Source organism: Saccostrea echinata, unplaced genomic scaffold, assembly GCF_033153115.1.
Source record: "Saccostrea echinata isolate AGI-Se365-2 ecotype Australia unplaced genomic scaffold, CSIRO_AGI_Sech_v1 ptg000041l, whole genome shotgun sequence".
NCBI lineage: Eukaryota > Metazoa > Mollusca > Bivalvia > Ostreida > Ostreidae > Saccostrea > Saccostrea echinata.
The window spans coordinates 4,992,527-5,016,282 of NW_026889790.1; the positions used below are offsets into that span (position 1 = coordinate 4,992,527).

At 33.7% G+C, this 23,756-nt stretch overlaps 1 pseudogene; it reads left to right on the forward strand.

Annotated features, from left to right (window-relative positions):
• The first annotated feature begins 2,176 nt into the window (after positions 1–2,176).
• On the forward strand, positions 2,177–23,158 carry LOC133200863 (thimet oligopeptidase-like; annotated as a pseudogene).
• The last annotated feature ends 598 nt before the right edge of the window (positions 23,159–23,756 follow it).

Here is a 23,756-nt window from a genome sequence, read left to right on the forward strand (position 1 = left end):
AATGTCCAATGACAAGTTACATAAGTTACGATGTCCATTTTTATTGGGAAAAGCAGCTATGATGTCAAAAAGCATGGACTTTAACTATTTTTTTTTTTAATTTATCGTGGTGAATGGTTGCATATAGTATTGAAAAACCGTACCTTTTGATATTATTGACTTTGGTGAAATTTTGTGATTTCTAATTTTCTTAAAGTTCCTTGGAGTTTTTGAATATCCATACCTAATTTACACTACTTCTCGAATATATTGTTATACAATACTCCTGAAGATTCTCCTTCACTGCTGTAAATATTTTAGTGAGGAGTAAAGAAAGAGGCCTGGTAGAACATTTACTGGAACCGCTATGTATCTTATTTCCAGTATAGGTATGGTGATTCAAATTCATTGTGATTTTTGGGAATATAAAAAATACTTAAAAACTGACATGATTTTGAAGAATTTCCTCCTCAGAAAGGGAGCTATGGGTATAAGTTGGATTACCACTTGCAGAATTAAATCCCAATTCCTCAAAAATACAATTAAAATAGTGGACCTTGCAAACAAAGACAATGTTGTTACCTGCTTTGTCAGCTGGGACCAGTACATATTGATCGTGTAATTTAATTCTTTTTCCACTTCTGAAATATTGAAGACAGATGGATAGATGGTTTTCATATTGTCCCTCTACATCCATCTGACACTTTTACTCTTGAGTACCGAATGAGTTGGCAGACATAAACTTCAAATGAAGGTTACATCGGGATATTATTTTATTAATGAGGAAAGTTGACGATGGAAAAGCTGAAGTCATCTCGTTTGTCATGAAATTTGTTGTTAGTTGGCCCTTATCGTTTATATTCAGTAAAACATATAAATATAAAACAGATGTGGCAGACTCTTTGGTGTCTTATATTTCGATACCAAGTCGACATATGAATGAAAGTAACTATTATTTATTGATGAAACGTTGTCGATATATCTAAATGTTATGCAGGCGAGAGCAAGTGTCTTCTCGACATGAACTGTCACGGTAGCCCATTCGATAGAGCGCTCTCTCCATGATCAGAAGGTCGTGGGTTTGAGCCCTGGACTCGACTGACCTAAGTCGATAAAAAATAGGTAGCAACTGTTCCTTTGCCAAGCGCTCGGCACGTTGAAGTGAAAGTTGCGGGTCCTTCGGATGAGACCTTTAAAACCGAGGCCCCGTATCACGACAGACTTTGGCACGATAAAGATCCCTCGCTACTCAATGGCCCTGAGTGCCAAGTAAAGGTCTAAATTTGAAGCCCTTCACCGGTATATGGTGGCGTCTCTATATGAGTGAAAAATTCTCGAACGTAAAACAACATACAATCAATCAATCAATCTTTACGACATGTAGAAATTTTTGCATAATTTCTACTTCATAAGAATATAAGACAGGTCAGCTACGAAAGGAGCAACAGACTGATGGAAGACCTGGTCTCCAAAGGCTACATTGATGTTGATAAGGAACTCCAGCATCCTTTTAATATCAACTTTAAAGAACTTATGTTTAGAATCAGAGTGATTTTCAACAAAATAATTTAATTGATTACCAATCAAAAGATACGAACACTTTCGAGTTCTATTTTTTTGTAGTAGCAGTAGTCTATGATATCAAAAAGCGTAGTTTTTAATCTTTCGCAAAGAATGGTGGTATATGAATTAAAGATATAAAAAGTATGTATTTTAAAGATAAAAATAACATTTTTTTGTGTCAAAGAATGGATAGGATGGAAATAGGAATCCATCCTATAGATAATGTTCAAATGGTTTTCTAAATGAAATCTTTTTCTCAGAAAATTATCAAGCTAAATGACAACTATTAAAAGTTATAATCTGATTTATGCAGACATATTAAAATCTACTTAAAGTTTTTAGAATAGATCACATTTCATTCGTATCACGTGACAGTAGCAGATAAATCATCTTTTTAGTTTGGAAAATCTATACAAATCTATTTTTGACTTGTATCAAAATGGATACTTGTATGTTGAAACCTGATAACACCTGCTGCTGTCATGTCAATAGTATTATTTTCTAACGAAAACTTTCTATATTTAGAGAAAGCTTTTGGAAGAACTGTTTGATAAACGACAAAAATAAAATGATTCACGAAGAGTCTTATAAAAATTTTGATCGAAATTGGTGACAGCTTACCGTTGCCACATGTATGGAAAAGCCTGTTTTATTTTTGCAATGTAGAATTCTAAAATTCTCCGTTACACTCTCAGAGTATCCTAGTGTCGGTACACAAACAACATGTCGTCAACGAAAGGCAACAAACTGATTTGGAAGTTGACACCAGATATTATGAAGAAATCTGCTGATGAGTTGATGACCAAAACAAAAGCTGTTTACGACGGTGTGGGAGCGCTTTCTCCAGACGCTGTCACCTACGATAATGTTGTAAAGGTATTTACTCTGAAAAGGTCTATAGCATAATGTTATGCCATTTGTGTAAGTTTCGGTCGATCTATTGGACGTGTATATTAGGAAATTCGGACTAACATTATTGACATCACATCAAATACATTGTAGCTTGAGTTATTATGTTCCCCAAACGAAGTTTGGGAACATGTTTTTACTTTCTTTTTTAAATTTGTTTTCCTATACCTTTTTGTCCGATAGTGTTCTCGGAAACTACTTATCCAATTTAGGAGAAACCTAGCTTTTTTAAGATTAACACTCATGTTGTGTAGATATCCGGAACGAAAGTCATTTTTCACGCACATGCTTGCACATGCATGTGCATGCAATGAGTGAAATAACTGAAGAAATAGTTTACATTGTCATATTTTTTATAAAATGCATTGAAACTAAGCATATATACATAAATTAGTACTCAGTAGACGGGACGGTGTGGTTGAATTATCATTAAAGCACGCACATGCACGTACGCTTGCCTCTGATTGGCTGACACAAAAAAATTAATAATGAAAATGTAGTATACATTAGGAGGTTCTAAAATATGGCTATATCTTTCTCAACTTTCACCAAAATCGGACACAATTTAGAATATTGATAAGTTTAATGTGGTACTATCAAAAAGTGAATGAATGGGCAAGCTGGTATGTGTGCTCATCTCTGATTTGAAATATGAAGATAACGAACAGTATTCAATCTCGAAAGTCCAATGAAACGATACAAATTTGGAGCAAAGCAAACACGGACCTCAAACTTTAGAGGTGGGATCAGGTCTAATACTTGAAAATATGTGCCAGAAAATGCGCTGAAATCTGATTGGCTAATACTCACACTGCTAGATCAACATTGTTTATCGATTATATACTATATGAAGTGTAGGTTTATAAAACAAAAATATTACCTTATTTAATGAAGGTTGTAGGGAATGCTGCACTATAGGGGTGTGGGGGAGCCATTTGTAACATGAAATATGAAGAAAACGAAGAGTAATAAAGCTCTAAAGTTCATTGGAACAATACGATTTGGAAGCAAAGCTTACAGGGACCCCTAAAACATCAAAGTTAGCATCCACCGTCGACCAATTTCATGATCGGGCAATCGGAAAAATCCGTAGACAATTCAGTGTGAAAATAATGGCCTAACAATTAGTATGAAAAACGTCAGTCATCATTCGACCCTAATGATAGCTTTTATTTGCTAACAAGGTCATTGTATCGACCATAGAATTTAAGAAATGTTGATTTTAAACGAGACTGCCGATATCCATGTTTCATCAACTTACAGTCAATATTGCCCGTTCGTAGAACATGCTCTTGCGCATCGAATCAACTGAGAGACATAAACTCCATATGCAGGTGATAATGGTATATTGCTGCATAAATTAAGGAAGACTGTGATAGAAAATTTGAAGTCATCACGTTTATCATAAAGTTTTGTTGTTAGTTTACCATTAATGTCTTTCTTTAGTAAAATATCCAAATTTAAAAAAGATGTCTTTCATTTTGAATTCAAAGGGATGTAATGAATCAATGTAGGAATGAAGATGAATATCATAAATTGATAAAACGTCGTCTATATATGTAAATGTCGAATTGAGGACCACAACAAAAGACTGTATCGGTTTGTTTTGCAATTAGTACATTTTTCATAGGCTCTTGCTGACAGTGATTGTGAATACGCTGTGATGAGGAGAAATCTCGACTTTCTACATCATGTTTCTGCTGATAAGGAGCTGAGAGATGCCAGTGTTGAAATTGACAAGAAAGTCTCTGAATTTGATGTGGAAATGAGGTATGTCAAGTTACTTACTAACCCTGCCATCTATAAATTTTACTTAAAGTCATTTTTAAAAATAAATTTGTTAACAAGATACATGTATAACATCTCAATGAAAAATGAAGATAACAAGCAGTACTCAAACTCAAAAATCCATTCAAACAACACAGATTGAGAGCAAAGCAAATACGGGCCTCTAAAAGCATCAGAGATTGGATCAGGTGCCATGGAGGAGTAAGCATCCCCTGTCGACCGGCCACACCCGCCTTGTGCTCCTTATCAAGATCGGACAAACGTCAAAATTCGTAGACAAGTCAGTGTGCAAATAATGACCAAACAATTAGTATGTAAAACGTCAGTCAGCATTCGACTTAATGACAGATTGTTTTTGCTGACAAGGTCATTGTATCGACAAAAGAAGTTGCGAAACATTTCATACTTCAAACGAGACTGTTGATATTCTTGTTTCATCACTTTGTTTGTCAATAGCTGCCTCGTCTTAGAAATTGTTCGCACGTAGAGTATGCTCTTGTGTATCGAATCAACTGAGAGATATAAACCCCGTATGCAGGTGATAAGGGTATATTGCTGTATAAGTAAGGGAAGTTGACGATTGAAAAGTTAAAGTCATCACGTTTATCATAAACCTTTGTTGTTAGATTACCATTAACGTCTTTTTCTAATAAAATATCCAAATATGAGTCCGACTCTGTGGTATCTTTTATCTAAAGCTCACCGGGATGTATCGTGTCGACATAAGAATGGAAATAACCATTATTAATTGAAAATATGTCGTCGATATATCTAAAGGTCACCACAAGTGTTTTCTTCTCATGTAAGATTTTGAATAAATTTTGCCTCATATGAATATAAAAATAGGTCTGCTAATAACGGGAGACAATTCGTACCCATGGGAATTCCGACAGATTGTTGGAAGACCTGAACTCCAAAAACTACATATATATTGTCAATCAGAAACTCAAGCATCTTTTTAATGTCAACTTCGGAGTACTTGTGTGTACAGTCAGATTGCTTTTCAATGAAATAATTTTGCAAATGAGAAATGACAAAGTAAGTAAATTTATAAGTTCCATTTTTATTGAAAAAGCAGCTGTCTATGATGTTAAAAAGCTTGGATTTGAATTTATCATGGGGAATGGATGTATAAAGTGTTGAAAAATCGTACGTATTGATATTATTGATTTTGTTAAAATTTTGTGATTTCCAATTTTCTGAAAGTTCCTTTGAGGTTTTAAGTATCCACATCTGATTTACACCACTTCTCAAATATATTGTTATACAGTTCTCCTCAAGTTTCTTCTTTACTGCTGTTTTAATTTTAGTGAGGAGTAAAGAAAGGGGCTTGATAGAACATTTACTAGAAGCCGCTGTGTATCTTTCTTTGTAAGGATTTTTATGTTGTTTAGGAATCTAGTATAAGTATGGTAATACAAATTCAATTTGATTTTTTGGAATATTAAAAATATTTAAAACTGACACATGGTTTAGAAAATTTCTCCTTCAAAAGGGAGCTATGGGTATAACTGGATTACCACTTGCAGAATTAAACTCCTCTCAAATACAATTAAAACAATGAGGTTTACATACAATGCTTAACCTGCTTTGTCAACTGGGACCAGTACATATTGATCGTGTAATCTATCTAATTCTTTTTTACTCTGAATTTTCGAAAACAGAAGGATAAATGGCTTTCATATTGCCTTTCAATTGATTAATAGGATTCCAAAATCCATCTGATACTTTTAATCCGTTTCAGCAGAGTGTCAAGTCCTTCTTTTTCGTGTTTGGCCCATCGCCTGGCGTAATGTCCACGGAATTCATTATATTTATCGGAGCTCCCTAAATTTTGGCCCTTTTAAAATAAAAGATTTACGGCCCCTATAGTCGTGGGGAAAAGAAGAACATGAACACGTTGGAGGATTATGTTTCAGATGTTTGATATCAAGACACTGTTGAGTTTTTTTGTGATTAAAAAGTTTTGTTATTTTTGTATTCATATGAAGCAGAATTTGGTCAAAAACTTGTACATGAGAAAAGGAAATCTCTTGCTGTGGCCTTCAACTCGACATTTACATATATCGACGACGTATTATAATTTAACAATAGTTATTTTCCATTCATATGTCGACACGATATATCCTTGGGAGCTTGAAATAAAAGATATCACAGTCTGACACATCTTTTTCATATTTGGATATTTTACTAGAAAAAGACGTTAATGGCAATATAACAACAAAGGTTTATGATAAACGTGCTGACTAACTTTTCAATCGTCAACTTCCCTTACTTATGCAGCAAAATACCCCCACCACCTGCATACGGGGTTTATATCTCTCAGTTGATTCGATACGCAAGAGATGCTCTACGTATGATCACTTTCTAAAACGAGATAAATTATTAACAAGCAAATTGATGAAACAAATATATCAACAGTCTCGTTTAACGTCATCATTTCGTAAATTCTATGGTCGATATAATGACCTTGTCAGTAAATACAATCTATCACTAAGTCAAATGCAGACTGACGTTTTTCATACTAATAGTTAGGCCATTATTTACACACGGAGTTGACGACGGATTTTTCCGTTATTTATCAAATCATGACAAGGAGCGTGGGGCGGGTGTGACCGGTCGACAGGGGATGCTCACTCCTCCATGGCTCCTGATCCCACCTCTGTTGTTTAGAGCTCCGTGTTTGCTCTGCTCCTGATTTATATTGCTTGAATGTACTTTTGCGTTCGAATACTGTTCGCTATCTCCATATATTTCATTTGAAGCAATAATTGAAGTATATTTGTAAGAAATACAAGGTATGGACTTCAACTTGAAATATGGCAATGCAATGACTTATTTTTGGCAGCATGAGACAAGATGTGTTTGATGCGCTGGTTGCTTATGAGAAGAAATCTTCAAAAGAAGGTTCAGCAGAATCTAAACGATACGTGGAGAGAATGATCACTCTCGGCAGACGAAATGGTAATTAATTTATTGGGGGGAAAACAATTTCTCTGAGATTTTGCCATAAGTGTCTTGTCCACCACGCTCCGTGATCGGAAGGTCGTTGGTTCGAGCCTCGGCCGCGACTGACCTTAGTCGATAAAAGATTGATAGCAACTGTTCCTTCGCCAAGCGCTTGGCACATTGAAGTGAAAGTTGCGGGATGTTTGGATGAGACCTAAAAACCGAGGTCCCGTGTCACGGCAGGCGTTGGGACGATAAAGATTCCTCACTACTAAATGGCTCTGAGTGCCGAGTGGAGATCTAAATTTGAAGCCCTTCATCGGTATATGGTGACGTCTCTATAAGAGTGGAAAAATTCTCGAAAGGGACGTAAGGCAACATACAATCAATCAATCAATCTTGTCCACCATAAGTTGATATATAATTAAGGTCTTCTACAGTGTTTCTACCGACTCTAAGTTCGTGATCTTTGTCCTGTTCAAAAAGAAGGGAAGGGTAAATGTTCTTTATTCTCTATCTGATTGCATGTCTGACTTTGCATTCTTGTCTATCTCTTGGCATGTCTGACTCTTGTCTGCATAGCATAGATGGGAGTACTTTTGTATGTGACATACATATAAGACTTATGGAAGTTCAAGGTCAAATTGATAATTTTACCTCTATTAATATTGCTATTTATCAAAAGAATATATTTTGTATTAAATTAACTTTTCATTGTTTCTGTTCATACTACATACTTTAAGAACGAATATATATTTTTAAATTCTTATTTAGGTCTCCACCTGCCAAAAAAGACACAGCAAAAAATCAAAGAAATCAAGAAGAGAATAAGCGAACTGTCCATTGAATTTGAGAAAAATATGAACGAGGAGAACACTATCCTCATTTTTACAGAGGAAGAGCTCGGTGAGAAAATTTTCCACGCCATACCTCTCTCTCTCTCTCTCTCGTCAGTCAACATTCAACCTAAGGACGGGTTGTATTTGCAAACAAGGTCATTTATCGACCATAAACTATGCAAACGCTGACTTAAAATGAGACTGTTGAAAGCCCTGTAACATCAATTTATTTGTCAGTAGCTTGTCTTAGCTTAAAAAGTGATCATACACAGTACAGAAAAATACAAATTCTGGTTTAGTCGAAGTTTGGCACCTGATCCTTTCTCTGGTGTTTCTGTAATTTGCCCAGCTCATGACTAGTATTGTGTACAGGATTTATGAGATTGATCACTGTTCGTTTCTTCGAAACCTTTTTCTTTATTTTCGATCCAGGAATCCAGTAAATTTTGGACAGATTGCCAATTCTAAAACTCATAACAATAAATTGTTAATGTGTATAAATATATTCACATCAGAGTATTGAAAGAAATTAGAGTACTTCATCAATTAGTCTATCTACTTGATCCAATTGCTCTATCTAACAGTGTTGAAATAAAACTAAAAAAGGCATCTTATTTTTTAAATTCATTTTTGTGACATATTTTTACCACTTTTATAATAAAAATAATTTATCTTCCTAATCTCAAAGGACTCAGTTCTGTACCAGAATTTGTTATAACATTCTTGTTTGAAATTAGTTATTTTTTTTATTTGTATTGAATATAATGAAGTACTGGCTGTTTTAATGAAGTTGTTAAAAAAGGAAATTTATAAACAAGAAATCAAGGTCAGCATATAATTAGACCATTGACGTGAATGTATTTGTGTAAGTGACTGACATAAAATTGTCTGTTTAAGTTCATCTGGGTGTAAATTTGATGAAATCATTGATAAAACAGATGCTTTGATATACTTCAGCTCAAAACCCTTGCATTTCTAATTTTCCATAATTATAATTTTCTTATTTGTAATAAATTTATAACATGAAAAGTATTCGTTCTGCCTATTTAAAAGGATCAACATTTGTTCTAGTTTTAATTTAAAAATAAATTCAAAATGTATGTTTTGCTGTTTTGATACCGGAAGTTCTGACAAGAGGACACCTGACCTCGAAATCTACTGTTCATCAATTGCCCTTTACCGGTCACGGTGGCCTAGTGGTAGAGCCATCGCTTCGTGTTCGGGATGCCGGGGTTCGATTCTCGTTCACCGCGCCGCGTCAGAAACGTAAACATAGGTAGTGACTTTCCTTCGCGAAGTGCCCGTCATTAGAAGAGAAAGTCACGGGTCTTCTTCATAAGACCTTAAAAACCGAGGTCCCGTGTCACGGTAGGCGTTGGCACAATAAAGAACCCACTCTGCTCAAAGGCCCTAAGCCGAATATAGGTCCAAATTTGAAGCCCTTCTCCTGCATATGGTGATTCTCTATATGAGTGAAAAAATCTCGAATGTGAAGTTAAACAACATACAATCAATCAATCAATCAATTGCCTTTGATGAGAGAAATCATTACAAATCATAACAAGAAATCCTGTGCGGATATCATTAAGAATTTTTAATTCAGCTCTCTTATTCACAGTTGGAGTTTCTGAAGATTTCCTTAAATCTCTAGAAAAGGTAGGTAAATCTACACACACATGTATATGTTTGGTTAAAATAAAAACTAAAAATCAAAAAAGAGATATATTGTCTAAGGATTTTGTGAACAAATTCTTTTGACTACAAATGTATATTTATACATGATGTCCACTCTAGAACGAAGATGGTAAACTAAAGGTGTCTCTGAAGTATCCTCATTATTTTCCCTGTATGAAGAAAGCCAGAAATCCTATTACCAGGAGGAAACTAGAGACATCATTCACCTCAAGGTACTAAACAGCATAAATGTCAATATTTTGCTATACATTCATGCTATACTTCAAACATTCGATTAGTCTTATGCTCTAACTACTCTATCTAAGAACTGTTTTTTAATTCGTTGAATGAAAACTGACTGCTATGTATATGTAAGTGTGTTTTCAATCAGAGTTTGAAGGTCATTAGCCCGTCAACGCTCTCATTACAATCAGTGCTTGTAAAATAAAGTGCAATCTTACCTGTAATAGTTTTTGATATCTGTTGCCATTGTAGGTGTCTTAAGGCAAACACTGCTATTTTAGAAGAACTGATAGAGCTCAGAGCTAAGGTAAAATTATTTGTGTATATTATCACACAACATTAGTTCTAACATGGTTGCTAGAATTATGAAATTGTGAAAGTTATAGGAAGTTAAGAATCTTTTCAAAAGCTTTAGAAAAACCTTTTTCTGTGGCTTTCTTTACTACATTTCGATACATCGACGACGTTAAATCTATCAACATAGTTATTTTCATTCAAATGTCAACGAGATATATCCCAGTGAACTCGAAATAAAAGACACGACAGACCCTGCCAAATCTGATTCATACTTGGATATTTTACCAACTCTAGACCTGAATGGTCAACTAACAATGAAATATGAAGATAACAAATAATTATCAAGCAGAGCAAACACTGACCACAAAAAAACATCAGAGATGGGATCAGGTGCCATTAAGGAGTAAGCATCCTCTGTCGAACGACCACAACCGGCATGCGTTCCCTATCATGATCGGGCAAACAGAAAATACCCATACACAATTCATTGGGAAAATAATGGTCTAACAATTCGTAACAACGCATGTATATGCTGAAATGGGATGACTTCATCATTTCCATCGTCAACTTTCCCTATCTATGTAGTACTTACTTATCCTCTCCGTGCCCCGGAGGACGCATGAGGCCGTGTATGTAGTAATATTCCAAAATCAACTTCACATGTTGATTAAATCTTCTGATTCGATACCCAAGATCATGATCTGAATACGATTAATTTTTAAGGATAGGCAGGCAAATGACAAATAAGTTTTTGTTACAGGATTTTAATCATTTAAGGTCATCATTTTGCGAATTATATGGTCATTAAAACGACTTTGTTTGAAAATACAGCCTATCGTTGGTTCGTATTTTACTGATATGTTTCCCACATTCGTTAACTCATTGTTCATATATCGTTTGACTACGAAATTCTCTGTTTACCTGATTACTTCTGAGGGCTCACGTTGAAGGGGGGGGGGGGGAGGAGGAGGTCAGCAGGGTATGCTTACGCTATTTACCTCTTTGCCCTGTTTACGATTTGTGTTCTTTACCGGTTTCAAGAGATTGATCACCGTTATCATTAGTAAACTTTATATTGCATTTACATTCAAGACAAAGGCCACATTAAGAAAAATTTATATGCAATTATTCCCAATTAATGTAGATTTAAATTTCTATAAATTATGGAGCTGGGCATAGTATGGGGCAAAAATCAGGGGAAAAGTTTACATGATGCATGTAACTAACACAGGAAAAAATCTTTTAAATATATTCCTCTCCAGTACAGCAAGGCCTTGCTAGTCTGGACCTCTTGTTAAGTTTCTAGCTTTGGTTTTATGTGTCTATTTAACATGATTACGAGTCACAAATATATCCACATAATTGAGTTTCTTGTTATGCATACATGTACGATGGGTTATCAAAAAGTTCGTGGACTGATGCGATATAATTAATACTATGTACCGGTAGTCGTTGATTATAAAATTCAAACATAAAACAACAAAAGTTAAGAAGTGTTGAAAATTTCATCTTGATATGTTGATTATTTGCCAAATTATCATTAAAAAGGGCATTATAGGATCACCCGGCGCTGTCGCCGTATAGTTTCATGACGTCCGACAACATCATTATTCTCAATGCCCATTCTCTATGCCTCAATATACTTATCTTGATGAGATTCTCTGGAGTAAAGACCTAAACCCGTCTTGTTTATATGACTTTAAAATGTCACGAACACCTGATTTCAATGCATTAATATTGTAAATATTTAATCAATACAAAGGACAAGATCCTCGCTTGGTTTTGCCAGCATATTTTTTTTGTCGGAGTTCAATGTCAACCAGTGATCAACGTCACTGACTTTGGACACACTAACAACAAATAGACAATAATCGTGTGTCTCTTTTCTTGATGAATCGTTTTTGTATTTAAAAACAAGTACTCTGGATGTATTTTATATCTCTGAAGCCTATTTAAACATTTTCTAGGTTTATGCCAGGTTTTTCAGGGGCTGAAACGTTAAAGAATGTTGTAAAATGACATCCTACCCCCTTTTGACGTCATTTTTAACCTTTATTGTTTGGACATTGCATACAAAATTTACGATAAAATTACACAGAATATACAGAATGAGGCAAAATTGCAACTTTTACGGAAAATATGAGTCATATTACATGAGTGACTTATAATATTTTCGGATGACAAATGCTCATATAGAAGAGTTTTTCTCAGTTACACTCAGGTAGAAAATACGTTATGTTGGAGGTTGCGCCTTCTGGACATACCATTGCTTACAAAAATATTTACAAGTCACTAAAAACTAAAACTTATGATTCATAGTTTATTTTACAGATAAAAAAAGAAGAAGATACTTATTTCATGTTTAAAAATTCATTGATGGATCTCAAGTGGTTTTGATTTTATGACGCTAGTCCACGAACTTTTTGATTTCCCCTCGTATATAAAGTCTCAATCCTTTAAGGAGAAATTGAATGACATAATATAATGTATGAATTTCTCAGAATGAATTTTTATATTTATCAAGCTTTTAAAACCATAATTGATTTGTTTGCCAGTATCTAAAGAAAATTATGTAGGTTTTAATTTAATATACATTGTATAGAATTACATGAAGTATATATCTCTTTTCGTAAGTACATTTATAATTCCAGAAAGCTGAAATTCTTGGCTTCCCTACCCATGCTGCTTTTGTATTAGAAATGAGAATGGCTAAAGATCCTGACACGGTGAAAAAATTCCTGGTTGATCTGGCCCAGAAACTCCGTCCTCTACAAAATCAAGAAGTTAAAGTGTTCCTTGACTACAAGAAAGAGGAAGTAAGTTAATTTGCAATACTTTAGTTAGATATTACATATTGAAAAATGTAATACAGAATTCATTGTGTATACAGATATAGCTGTACATTACATTATATTTAAAAGTCATTTTATATGAAAAAGTTATATTTCAGTGATGCACTTTTTGAATAAAAAATCTTATTTAAAATCAATGTGATTGTTGATGTGAAAATTTGATATATACTGTTTTTGGACAACAACTTCAAAGATTTTAAACAAACAGAATTAGGCCAAGGTCATTTATTGAGGTCAAACATTTAATTGGAAATTTTGAACACCTGACTTGATCTCTGGTTCAATATTATATTCAGAAATATATTCCTAGTTTCTTCTACCCTTGCAAAGATTTGTGGTATACTGGAGTCACCATGTGCGTCTATGTGCGTTTGTCTGTCGATCTTTCAGTTAACATTTTTGTCCCGTGTTTATCCCTGACAATGTTGTATATTTTTTTCAAACTTTGTAGAATAAATATATACCATTTGATCTTGTGCATCTTCGATTTTCATTGTTTATCAAAATATTTTTTTTCCAAAAGATTTCATTGTACATAACTTCCTACTTGTACGCGTATGTGACAATCATAAGGAGTGAAATACTTGTCTTTGTATAACTTTGAAACTGAGAAACTTAAGAGGCTGATCCAAAAATAGTTTGTAACTATTGTTAACTCTGTAGAAAGGTAATTTTGGACAAGTCAAGGCCTCAGGTACAAAAATATATTATTATAAGTCTAAATATTTACTTTTACCAATTTGTATCTTTAAATGACAATACTAACGAAACTGACTTTCAATTTTTGATGATATGAAATTGGTTACATGATCATACTTTCTTGCGTACGGAAAGGAAACCGTATAAGACATTTGGAGGGTCTAGACTGTGGCTGTATATGACATTGTAAATGTATGTTAGTTGTATTTCCATAATGGAGTCTAAAAAGTACTATTTTTTATAACACAACTCAAATTAGAAATAAAAATACAAGGAACAAAATATCGTATTTTTATAGTTTCCTTGGGATATGACATGAAGTTGGTACGTGATCAAATCTGCTACTTAGTATAACGCCCTTCGGGCAGGCGTTGTAGGATTTGATCACATGACTAACTTCTTGCCATATCCTAATGAAACTCTTAAAATGATTGCTTATTTTTTTCATAGAAATTTGAAATGGACAAACACTTGAAACAAAGGTTGTGACCCGAAGGTATGCCTCATTGTAATACGGACAAAAACATTTAGATATATATTGTTCTAGCTTTGTCCATAATTTTGAAGTGGAGAAAAACATTATTAGATTATACTAGAAGGAACGGTTGATTGTGACCAGAGGGTGCCTAAGTATCCTATATAATTTTTATTTTGACAGTCAAAGTCATTATGTGTGAGGGCAAAATTCTTGTTCATGTAATAAATTTGTAATTAAATAATTTTAGAAGGTCATTCTTTCCCCGGTTTTAATAATGATCCTAGGTTTTGACATGATCCTGAACAAGAGGCTTTTGAAAAATGTCAAGGTCACAGAGCTCATAAGTGTCAAATTCTGAAGGTTTAAGAAATGTAAAGTAGGAGGTTAGGTCATATTTGAACAAAGGTTGCTTGTTAGCAAGAGATCCTTCAAAATCCATTTTTTAGAAGGTCAAATTCACATGACTCAGAAGATAAATATTCTATGGAACATTACATTTTATTGCTCGAATTATCGAGGATCATATTTTTTGTACTTAACACAAAGATTTTACACGAGTGGACGTGTAAAAAGAAACGCATTCAATCAATTACATTTCAGAGGTATTTGCAGTATATTTTTTTTTACAAGACGACAGTTTCATTTAAGATATTTAAAAGTATGTCCTTTCCTTAGTTGGCTCCTGGGGTATTGGTCGTTTAGTCCCCTTCGGAGAGATCTAGGTCTGAGCTTATCTGCTATTATACTAATTCGGTAAAATTTTCCAATTTAAAATTGATACTTTCTTAATCATTGAAAGAGAAATATTTCTTCAGCATTGCGTAGGATTACTTTTCACTGATGTCGTAAGATATACATTTAATGTTAATAAAGTTGTCAATATTGAATAAAATACAACTATGGTTGATTTTAGGTCAAAACATTGCTCTATCTACTCAAAAAGTACTATATTCAACTAGCTCAAAGGGTGAGGTGAATATTGTATGTTGAGGGTTGCTAAATCATTGTATTGTCCAAAATCAGCAGTTATTGTTATATTATGTGATAAAATGATGCAAACTCGTTCAACAAACTTTGCCATCATTTTGTCTTCTGAACTCTACTGTATGCATTTAGAAACGCCTTATTTCATTGAACGACAAAACGACGTAATATATTGTATGAAGTTCCCCCTCTACTTTGGTCCAATGTAAAAAAAAATATAAAATCACTTGGAAGATGGGGTAAAGATGAATGCAAGTTATTTTTATTTTCTAGAATGTTGGATTTCAGCTAGCCAGCTAAAAATATATATTTTGCAGAAAAACACACCCAAACGAATTTTGGTGCTCATTAAAAGTTGATCATTGCTTGAAACAAAAATCCTGCAGTTTAACATTTTTACTTATTAAATATCTAATAGTCCATTTGCTCGGAAATTTTCCATCATAAGTATCATACATATTCTGAAAGTTAAAGTCATAATACTTCTCATTTGTGATGTAATTAAATGTTCAACAGTTCCTTTTTCTAAATTACCCTCACTCATAACTAGGTATATACTTGTTTTAGTGTGAAAAGTATGGATATGAATATGATGGAAAGATAAATAGTTGGGACCTGCGATACTACATGACGATGGCTGAGGAACGCCAGTACGCCGTGGACTCAAACCTTCTGAAGGAGTATTTTCCAATGGAAACTGTGACTGCAGGATTGTTGGATATCTACCAGGTAAACCTATATCATTATATCTTATATATACATGGCTTAATTTACGTAATAATTGATACAATGGAAGAATTGCTTGAAACGTGAACATGAGAGATAAATTAAATTTATGCAAATTATGTAAAATAATGATAATATTAGGGGATATGGATATCCACCAGAAGAATATTTATTGTCAAACAGCAATATAAAGGAAATAATACATGTACTGACAAAATATAATGTATCAATAGAATAATCTGAGATAGAAAACAGTAAACTTACACATGATTATTTTATTCTAGGAACTGTTGAATCTCAAATTTACACAAGTAAAAGATGCTGAAGTTTGGCATCCAGAAGTCACCATGGTAAGTTACATCTCACTGTAAGTATGTACTGTTTGGTACCCAGAGGTCACCTTGTGAGTTATACTATACTTTAAGTATGCAAAGTTTGGCAGCTTGGTAAGTTATACTTAATATTTGTATGTAACGTTTGGAATCAAAAGGTCACCTTAGGTAGTTTAACTTTATTGTAAGTATGTAAAGTTTGATATCTCGATGTCACCTTGATGAGTTTTACTTCACTGTCTGTTAGGTTTGGTAGTTAAAGGTTACCTTGCTGAGTTTTACTTTACTGTATGTTATCTTTGGTAGCTAGAGGTCACGTTGCTGAGTTATACTTTACTGTATGCTAGGTTTGGTAGCCAGAGGTCACGTTGCTGAGTTTTACTTTACTGTATGTTAGGTTGTCTGTCAGAGGTCACGTTGCTGAGTTTTACTTTACTGTAAATAAGTAAAGTTCGGCAGCCAGTGGTATCCTAGGTAATATATACTTTATAATAAGTTTGTAAAGTTTGGCAACCAGAAGTCCCTTGTGATTTTTTAAAACTGTAAGTATTGTTTTGTTTGGCATCTTAGAGTCACCTCGATAAGCTATGCTTCATTGAAAGCACTTGTATGTAATGTTTGGCATCAAGAAGTCACCTTTTGCTGAGTTTACTGTACGTTATAAAGTTAGACGTCCAATATTCACCGAGATAAGTTATACTTTACTGTTAGTATGTTTAGTTTTGCATCCAGAAGTTTCCCTGTTATGACAGTAGCAAAAAATCTAAGTGGATATAATGAACAATGAAAACCAATGGTACAGAAAATAAAAAAAATTCTAAGGGGATATGGATGAGTTATGAAACAATGGTGAAATATGTGGGATTTATCAGGTAACTGTTTTATTGCTATACACAACAATATTTTGAAATTTATAATGAATTGTTGGTTGTCAGTGTTAAACTATGGCAACATTTGCTTGTAAACATAAAATTATTCAAAATAAACGCATGTAGATGTTGATTTCTGTCCAATATCTTGAAAATTTTGTTTTGTAGTATACTGTAGAAGACAAAGAATCGTCTAACCTTCTGGGCTATTTTTATCTAGACCTCTATCCTCGAGAGGGAAAATATGGACACGGTGCTTGTTTTAGACTGCAGGTTCTTAACAAATATTTATATACTAACAGTTATAGTTAATGCATATCTTTTAAAAATATCTTTAGCTCACCCCAACGGAGTTGGGTAGATTATGTTTAACTCTCGGCGTTCTCGTTGGTGTCAGAGTTCTAGCTTAAAAGTTTTGGAGCAGATATTTTTCCAAGTTCTTCTATGTTTTTTATTGATCAGAGAGTATTTTTCATTGTATTAATGAGATTTCTGATGCTGCATGTTCAGTCAAAGAATAACCAGGTTAATATATTTGGAGCATATTAAAGGTTTTAGAGCAGGTCTCCTTTCCAAGTCACTATTATGCAAACTAAACTGCTTTAATGACACATCTAAGATTTCGAACTACTAGACTAGGGTAAAGTTTTTGCAGCAGGTACAATCTAAAGTTACTATAAGCCCTATGCTGACCAAACTTGCATAGATGATACATCTATTAATGCACGCTATCGACTTGCTTCGAATGCATAAACTAATCTAAATTTTCTGAAAGAGTGACAAAGTTTTTGGAGTAGACTCATTCCAGTGTAAAGTCAAGCCCTACCTAGATAAAACTTGTATGAATGATGCATCAAGGGATGCACAGTAACAGACTTGCTCTAGATGCTGGTTTTTTACCTACATTTTCTGGATGAGTGACCAGGTTTAAGTTTTGGAGCAGGTAGATCCCAGTGTAACTTCAAGCCCTACCTGGACAAAAATTTCATGGATGATGTTTCTAAGAATATTTGCTTAGGATGCTGGATCTGATTTACATTTTGCGGATGACCAGATTATGTTTTTGGGCCATTCCCAAGTAATTTAAAGGCCAACCTGGACCAAATTCGCATGGATGATACATCAAGGGACGCACACTGCCTGATTTGCTTTGGATGCTGGATCTGACCTGGATGAGTGACCAGGTTGTAGTTTTTAGAACAAGTCCATTCCCAAGTATCCACAGACATTTGCATACAATTTGTATTAGAGGATTAAAGGGATGCACACTACTAGATCATTTGTTAAGTGTTGGATTTTGCCCTACACCAAGATAATATTTGTTGAGATGAGCTCTGTAATCTTTGATGTTAAATACATGTTTATGTATCGTTAAAATTTGATATTTAAAATATACCGATTATTAAATAAAACAGCCAGGATGTCTACAGCCTGACGGGAAGAGACAGGTTGCTGTGACAGGGATAGTTGCCAATTTCACCAGACCTACAAAGGACAAACCAGCCCTACTCACTCATAATGAGGTACCAACTGTTCATTTTACTTTGTTAAATTCAAAGTAAAGCCTTTTAGCATCCGAGTTCTCATGGGCATGAATTTTAAGCTACAAATGTCTAAATACAGGTGGAGACGTACTTCCATGAGTTTGGTCACGTAATGCATCAGATTTGTTCTCAGACAGAATTTGCCTTTTTTAGGTAAGTTTTTTTGTTTCATTTTTTTTGCATCAAGAAATGAATACATTTTTTTCTTGATTTTTTTCAATTTTAATGGTGAGTATCGGCATTGGTTTATACACACAAACAAATTTTAAACTGAATATCTTTGTCAAGTTACTGTATTATCATATACACACATTTTTATTAAAAAATATTTTAATTGGCATAATATACCCTACTTTGCATTAAATTTTTGTTACCTGATATGGCAGTCTCATGATATAGGCATGTAATTGTACCTTAGAAAACGTACAATTTTGTTTTTGGTTAATTTAAATTTCAAATAAAAAAACTTAAAAAGAACTTTAAAAAAAGTCACCAAATTCCTCAAAAGTAAATAACATCAATATTACGATTTTTACAACCATTTCGCACGAAAAATTAGAAATTAGGCTAGACAACTGTTTCGTCAATAAAAATGGAAGTCGAAAATTTTGGTATTTTGCGATTGGTCGTCAACACAAATACTTTATTAAAATGAAATATATGGAGATAACGAACAGTATTCAAGCTCAAAAGTCCACTCAACATTACAAAATAGGTGCAGAGCAAACACGGACCTCCAAAACATCAGAGGTGAGATCAGGTGCCATGGAGGAGTGAGCATCCCCTGCCGACCGGTCACACCCGCCGTGTCCTCCTTGTCATGATCGGGAAGTAACGGAAAAATCCGTCGACAATTCAGTGTGTAAATATTGGCCTAACAATTAGTATGAAAAACGTCAGTCAGCATTTGACTCAATGATAAATTATATTTGCTGACAAGGTCATCACTCTGCACACAAGTACTCTGAAGTTGATTTTAAAAGCATACTGAAGTTCCTCATTGACAACTTTCTTGTACTCTTCCGAGACAAGGCCTTCCAACAAACTGTTGGGATTTCGATGGGCACTAATTATTCTCCTTTATTAGCCGAGCTGCGTTTTATTCCTATGAAGCAGAATGTATTCAAAAACTTCTATATGAGTAGAAGAAAACACCTATGTGGCCTTCAATTCGACATTTAGATATATCGACGACGTTTTATCAATTAACAATAGTTACTTCCATTCATATATCGTGAATTTGAAATGAATGGGGCCACAGTCTGCCACATCCGTTTCATATTTGGATTTTTTTACTGACTACAGACGATAAGAGCCAATTGAATTAGCAACTAAATTTTATGTGAAAAGAAAAGAACTTCAGCTTTTCTATCGCCAACTTTCCTTATTTTTATACTTATATTCCGCTTACACCGTCATATGGTGTTTGCGTCTTCCAGCTTATTCGATACTCAAGAGCATTCACTGCATGAGAACGATCAGTTTTTAAACTGAGGCAGACTACTGTCTGAGGAGTTGATGTTACAGGGATTTCAATAACTTCGCTTGTAGTCTGCATTTTGTTGATTCTATGGTTGTTATAATGATCTTTTTAACAAGTATAACATCTTTGGGTCGTATTTTGACCGAAGCGTTTTATACCAATTGTTAGGCCTACCTGACAAATGTATAGGGCTCTCGACGAGATTGACCGGTCGACAGGGAAGGGTTACTCCGGCTAGACACCTGATCCAACCTCTGCAATTTCCGGGGTTCCGTGTTTTATGCCCTTTTTACAGATTTGTGTTGTTTGTAGATTTTTTTGAGATCGATCACTGGTAGATAGATTTGCAGATGGTAAATAAATGAAATTCTTTAAAAAAAAATTAACGTTAGTAATAAAATTTGAATGATTGAAAGCAGGGCTTTCATATTTGACAATTGCATTACCTGTGACAAGACCTTTCCAAATGTACAATGATTTTTGACCCTGTGATCTAGAAGTTTTACATATATACTTTTCAAATATTTTATAGTTGCTGATAACGTTAAATTGAAAGAAGATTGGGCTTTTATATTTGACACGTACATTAACTGTGACAGCACCTTTCAGTAAGGACTATCATTTATGACTTCATTACCTTGACCACTAAGATATTCCTACTTATATATGTTCTCAACTGGGGCCGTAACTTTTGTTCCAGAAGAGAAAGCGCTCTCATGTTTTTTTTTCACATGTGTATTCCTTATGACAAAACCTTTCAGACTACATTATGTTACTTAACCTCTTGACCTTGATCTTGAAGCTCGATGCAGTTTCAAGAAACTTAAATTAACTTTTTAAAAATTTTAAATATTTTTGTTTGATGGACAGACACGACAGGACTCACAGACAAGACAGTTACAATATACGATAAATAACTGCATTCCATTTACTAATACATCGTAAGCATGGGAACACAATTCTTTGAATTTGTTGTTTGTTAACTTTCTCATATATTAAACCTTCCTGACAAGGCTAAGATAAAGTTTGTTAAATCACACCCCTTTTGGAAGGATGGAACCACAGTTTGGGGTTTAACGTTTTAGACAGTGTCTTAACCAATGGTAAATATAGAATCAATCTCAAAAAATCTTTCCAGGAACAACAAGGCCATGAATAGTCACATTAATGTAAAAACATCAACAGATAGTGCATATTCAAGTTGATTCAAATTATAGCCGTTACGGTTAGGATGGAGTTACAATAGGAAATCAAAGTTTCACTTTGTATTCTTTAGGTAAAACGTTTTAAAAATCTTCCCAAGAAAAGAAAAAAATATGATTAGTCATATTTATATGAAAGCATCCTAAGATTGTGTAGATTCAAGTTTGTTCAAATGTATTATATCATATCTATATCAAGATATATCATATCTACTATATATTGGATAAGATCTTTTAATTCTCAAGGACAACGAGGATCTAATTAATTGTCATATCAACATGAAAGAACCCTCAGCTTTAAATAATGTGGGCGTATTTAATATGGATTGGAGAAGAATCTGGATGCAGTTGAAAAATGAAACATTCACTGATCCTTTAAATGATGGACAAAAGTTGAGATGATATATTACAGTTGTGATGCACTAACTTGAAATCTTTAAACTTCATACAATAGTAGGATATAAAATAAGATTCAATTTTAAGTATGTTTATATTTTCAAATCTCATGGATGATTGAGATGCAGTAACTTGAATAGGTGTATTTTTTCAATATAAAGTATTTTTGTTTACTTCAAAGTCAGTTTGAAATCCCTCCGCGACTACTTATTTTGGTGAATAAAGATCCGTTTGAGGTAAATACATTGGTTAATAATTGGTTTGCGATGATAAATGTAAAGAAGAAAATGAAGGTCGCAAAACTCATGGATATTTCTCGCACGCGAATAAATTTTTTTTTTACAGTATGATATTTTTTTTTAAAATAAACATTGCCTGGGGATCAGTGTAAACGTATATCGACAGAAAATGTATGATTATTTTGGATAGGGGATTCAAATTTTGATTAGGAAAACTTTATTGATTGGAATATATTACCCACCTTCTATGGAAAAGGGCATTCATTTGCATAATAAAAAACGATTACTGCATTTTGCTTAAGTACAATTGGGGTCGAGAACAATGCAAAATGAAATTACGCGATGTGTAATATTCCGAAAGTATGTTATTACATTTTGCTTTAATCTCGAAGGAAGAATGTACTTGTGCAAAATGTAATAATCCAAAAAGGGTTTTTACATTTGACTTTATTACATTCTGCTTTGATCTCGACGTCGTCCTTTTATAATTTTGTAAGTTTTCTTCCATATAAAAGTTAGTGTAAAAGCAGAAATATTCGTTGAGGATTAATTTTCGTTTATTTATTTTATTGGTTGCTTACAATTATCAACGAAATTAAATCCCACACAAAAGTTTTATATGACTATAAAGTGAATAAGGTTACTTTCGAAACAAAGTAATTTAAATCCCACGAAACCATTTTAGAGAAAAAAAATTGACGAATTTTATCCCCGCGAATATATGTGCTTCTACAGTAGTTAAATTTAACAGATTTCCAAATGAGATATTACAGCTGTCAGTTGTAATTTATACACTAATATACAAATATATTTTTTTTCAGTTGAATACATGGTATTGATACATATTTTTTACCTATTTTGTTTTAAAGTGGGACCAGGGTAGAGAAAGATTTTGTTGAAGCTCCGTCTCAGATGTTAGAGAATTGGTGCTGGGAAAAAGAACCTCTCCAGAGAATGTCTAAACACTACAAAACGGGGGCACCGATCCCAGATGATCTGCTGGAGAAGTTGATCAAGAGCCGCTTTGCAAATGCTGGAATGATCCACCTGCGCCAGATCCTATTTGGAATGTTTGACCAGACAGTACATACTCAGAAAAAGGTAAAAGAGTGATTGTGTATGAAGAGTTAGAGATGTTCTTGTATGATGTTACGTAGAAGTAGACATTCTTCGAAATAAGTATAGTGTTATTTTTGTTAATGTATAGACTGATACTGAGTTTAGCAGTTTATCATATTATTGTTTGCCTTAGTGATATTGAGTTTAGCAGTTTATCTTATTGATGTTTGTTTGAGTGGTTTTATATCTTAGTTTTAGCTCTAAAGCGTAATAATTCTTTTTTTTTGCATCCAAAATATTCCTTGTGCTTTATTTATGAACAAATTCTAAAAATTGTTGTATCTTTATGGATGCAAATAACAGGTGAATTTAAATAAATGCACAATTTGATCTTAATCTAAAACTTTGAAAACAGGGGGTTGCATTTCTTACAAAAACATTATAAAAGCAAGAAATATCAACAGCTTCATTTATTTAGTTTTTTTATAATTTATTAATAAATTTATTTTTTATTAATTCATTTACATATTCATCTCCATATTTCATTACATGTATTTATTTCAGGTTGACACAGGGAAACTCTTCTCTGAGATTTCACAAGAGTACCTGGGATTCCCATCCATAGAGGGCACCAACATGCCTGCTTCTTTTG